This window comes from Elaeis guineensis, chromosome 12 (assembly GCF_000442705.2).
Source record: "Elaeis guineensis isolate ETL-2024a chromosome 12, EG11, whole genome shotgun sequence".
In the NCBI taxonomy this organism is placed as follows: Eukaryota; Viridiplantae; Streptophyta; class Magnoliopsida; order Arecales; family Arecaceae; genus Elaeis; species Elaeis guineensis.
Genome location: NC_026004.2, coordinates 91,096,413 through 91,101,250, shown reverse-complemented (window position 1 = coordinate 91,101,250; position 4,838 = coordinate 91,096,413).

Below are 4,838 nucleotides of genomic sequence, written 5' to 3'. Positions count from 1 at the left end.
TATGCTTGGGACAGTCAGTAAGGAACTTATGCCTGAAACAACCAATAAGGAGCTTATGCTTGGGACAGCCACCACAGGCTTATGTATAGAATTTTAGGTTAGACTAAGATTGAGAGATGATTGTGGTTAGTCCAAAGTCGAAAAGAAAAAAATTAAAGAATATGAAATTGTGATAAGAAAAAATAGATGACAAGATATGAAACTAAACTGAATAACAGATTTCACTTGTTGATATATGGTGACATATCTTTTTTGATAAGATATATATTTGATAATGTTTATATGGATGTTAGAGTTATTCTGGATTTTTGATATTAGATTTCATGCTCTATTATTTATTGCTATTTTCAAACTATATTACTATATTGGTGTATATGTTCGTAGTTCTTAGTGGGCTGTAAAGCTCACTCCCTCTATTTTTTTTTCTTTTTAGAGTTGTAGGATGTTCATGATTGATTATGATTTGGATTCGCGACGAGCGGAAGAGTAGATAGATATTTCATCGGGTGATTGTAGGAATTGAATTTATAATTATGTAAGTTTTATCAATTATTATAAAATTAGATTATCATGGATGTTGAGATATGTAAGAAATTTATAGGATTTATATATCTTTTAGAATTTGTCTTAGAAAGTGTGTGGTCATCACGTATTCAATTTGAATGTTGGATTTCGAGCATGGCACTTGTTGAGAACTCTTTTATGCACTTGTTGAGAACTCTTTTATGCACTTGTTGAGAACTCTTTTATGCTTTGCAAATTATATTTGTCTCGAGCACGTGCTTCATTTAGAGTTCTGGATCGTCGTTTAAAGAATAATGCTGCTGGCTCGTGTGGTCGTGCTGCACAAGCTAACAATCGTACTTTATTCTGTCATCTGCTTTATATTCCACTGGGGATTTAAAGGGTGATCAAATTCTAAAATGATTTATATTGATCGGCATGTGCAAGTAATTTGCTTATATCATCCTAAATGATTTAAAGCCTTAATTATATTGGCCAAGATATTTAGAAAGGATGCCACCAATTACTCTAGTGGTTGTTTGCCAACATTTTTGATGTTTGGAGAGCATCGAAAGCAAGAGGTCCCAGCAGGACAAGGAAAGGAAAAGGCAAGCAAAAAGTGAACTACGATATGACGCATGAGCCACGGGACATGGGATTAGCGGACTTCAAGAAGGGTTAATTGTAGTCTCTCTAAATTGATTCGAGTTTGTTGGCCCCATTGGCATCCAGACACGAACATCCAATCGATGATGAGTGCGTCCTGCTCCCAGTGAACTTGCTCCGTAGAGATGCGTACGACGATTTGAACCAGAGAGGTCCATGGGCAAAATTATTTTCTTGGTAGATTCCTTCAATCCCAGATCAAAGTTTGTTTTGTTTAAGGATATATATTTTAGGATGATTGGATACTAGAAAGAAGAAATATTGTCATGGCAAAAAAAAAAAAAAGCTGTCATTTTTCCATTAAAAGGTTTTCATCGATTTGTATCTAGCTGGTAAAAGAATGCCACTTGCAGTGCCATGATTTTATTTTGTTTTACTTTATTTGATAGCGGCGGTATCGTGTTCACTGGAACGGAAATCTCATTTTCCACCACAAGTGGTATCATCTCATGAGAAGTTTTGCATGACGGAGAGGAGTAAAGAAGATCTATTTTGCAAACACAGCAGGCGTGATGCACCTTCCGCAGCTGTACCTGTACTGAGTCGCGATACAATCCCTGTAGTGGTATCCTCATCATCAGGTGCCAGATAATGAGGCCATGTAACGAGTATGGCACGGAGAGAGAGAGAAGGGTAGGGAAGGAAAAGGCCAAGGAAATCTTCTATTGTAGTGTCACCTCACGAAGATGGACAGCTGTTCTTGTCAGAAAGATCACGTGACTCGACCATATGATATACCGCCACGTCACCCACACAACCTAACCTTTGGCTCGACGTCGGTGGGTCCCATCCGCCGCCCATGGCAGAACTGCTGACGTGGCGATTTTGAGAGGCCCGACGAGCTCCCACGCATTGGGGGGCGTCGGGCAGCAGCTGCTGCCTGTCACACAGTCAGACGCCGTCCGTAATTGTTAAACAACGAGATTTCAAAATAATCCTGATAATAAGTATGCCATCGCAACGTCTCACAGAAGGAAAAAATAAAAAATAAAAATAAAAAATAATATATATATATATATATATATATATATATATATATATCTCTATATATATATATATATATATATACACATATTTCAGAAACCCCGTCATGTGATGCACATCTATGCGCGGGAGCTCGTGCACTGCATTCAGCCGTGTGATGTCCAGCAAGCAATACTTGATATCTTCACGTATATACATACATACATATATATATATATATATATATATATATATATATATAGTTCCAACTCCAAATACTTACAATACTATGTATCAAGTATCAAGTACGTGGATTTAACCCAAAAATGTATATATATCAAGAAGTCGTCAGTTATTGCCCGTGCGCCTCTATCTACGTGCCGCCGCGGAAAACCTTTCTGTGGATCACGTGGCGATATAATACATACATTTCCAAAATAATTAATTTACCTCACAGACCGAGTGTCGTACATTATACATACACCTTGCCATCTCGATCAGCCCCGAGCAAATTATGTTCGCTCGTATCGCGACTGCTCATCAACTAATAAAGAAATGAGACATTGGGTGCATGGAACAGAGGGACCGGGCAGCAGAGATGGCGGCATTTTTTTTTTTTGGGGTAGAGAGGAGGGAAAATATATTTCCTGGAAAGAAAGATGGCAATGGGTAATATACATCATAAAAGGAAACACGCGCACGCAGATAGGTCCAAAGTAAAACGCAACCCTGATATAAACAGCCCCACCCAGCTCATGTACACCGAAGACAATGAATATGTTATGCAGTAGGCTGACCATGAGCCCCAAGAGAAATATGAGTGAAGGCCTGAAGTGATGACCGATAAGCAGAGATGCCACCCGAAAACAGCAACATGAACCTGTGATGTTGACCAAACTGAAACGATGATACAATAACCATAAGCGAAGATCCAGAGAGCTGAGAAAGAGTGAAAGCCTGAAGAAGAGTTGCCTTGAATTGATGGCAGAACAGGACGGACAGCATCTAGCAGAAATGTACTGCTCAAAAGAGTGAAGTTCGCCAGCAGAGAAACCCAAAAAACCACACAGCTACATCAGCGAAAAGAAAACCAGCCAAACCGCAGCGAGTAACATCTTCTGTATTGCGAGATTAGAAATGCCCTGTAGATGAAAACCTTACCCAAACAATCCAAGAGTCCACAGCAAAGCATAGTAGATAGAACAAAGAACAAAGCAGCCATGTATAGATGAAAAACCATAGTCTGTAGATAGAGAACAGGCAGAAAAAAAACCAGCAGCTAAACATTGTGAAGATAAACTGTACGAAAAGCATCAGCATCCAAAATTCAAACCAACTCCATAGACACAGAATCATACTGTAAAAAGGAAAAATGATCATTTTTAAGTGTAAGATGCCAGCCAATCAACAATCTGATTGGTCTCTAGATACACATAAGAAACATGGTGTAACGGTAGAATTGCCTTCCAAGCAAGAATATCCTTTAACGGAGGATGAGATGCAAGCTTGGATTGTTGTAGCACAGTAATCCATTGAATAACAATCCAAGAATCTCTCTAGATCCAAAGCTATTGCGACCGGAAGGAAGACATTAAAGTTGTGATTTGATGTAAAGGAATCCATTATCCATCCAAATTGACTTAGATGACAAAGAAGAAAGCAAAAAATATCCTTCTCATAGTACAGTTTTGATCATGCAAATGTTTCTATCACCCTCAGAGGCTCCTTCTATAGGTGAAGGCATCGCTGTAAGCATCCTAGCTTCAACCACATGCTCGATGTCTCTTCCCACGAAACCCATAGTGCACCTGTGTAAGCTGTTTTTTCTACTACTTTTTTTCAATTTGATATACTAACTCTTCTCTTGCAGGACGGCCACAGCATCTTCCATTAATAACGTTGGCACAAGTGAAAGCTAAATTAGCCTCAACTTTAACTTCTTCGGTCTCTTATGGTCCATCGTAAAGTGATACCCTGGCCGAAGTCATCCAAACTTGTCACACATTGGTCAAGCTTCCCGATTTATCTTTGGACAATCCCGTATCTTCATCTGCACTATCGGATGTCCAAAAAGAAGAACAGCTTATTGCCATCCTCCTCGAACTTATCCCAAATGAAGACAAACCGTCTGCACTTATTGAGTCCAATCGATCACTTCAGTCTCTCTCTGATGAAGTAGATGTGGTACCGACAAAAAATATTGATGTAGAAGAAAAAAAAAGAACCGACTTCAACAAGATCTTTGACTTGCTGTGGATGACTTTGAGAGGTGGTCGAATCAGTTACTAAAAAAAGAGATGATACTTATCGATCTGGAGAGCAAGATCATTCAAGTTAAAGTTAAAATTTCTACCTTATAAAAATATTGTGCCAACCACAATGACCTTTATGAGCCAGCATTGAAACATCTAGAAGACATGAAGCAGCAGCTCATTCAACTCTCCGCATGCCTCGTTGAATTACAACAGCAAGCTGATGAGATAGAACCTCTAGGAGTTTAAATGTTTTATCACTAGAGTTCACTTCAATCAACTTTCAAGCAGTTGTAAATCTTGCTTTTCTATTAGCCTTAAACTTTCATTTCTTTCCTTTTTTTTTTTTTTTTTTTTTTTTGTAAAGGACTACTAGAATTACCGCCAATTGGCCAGCCAGCCGATTTTCTTTTTAATGTGTTTGCTCAATCAGCTTGTCTAGCCGAGTTCTGC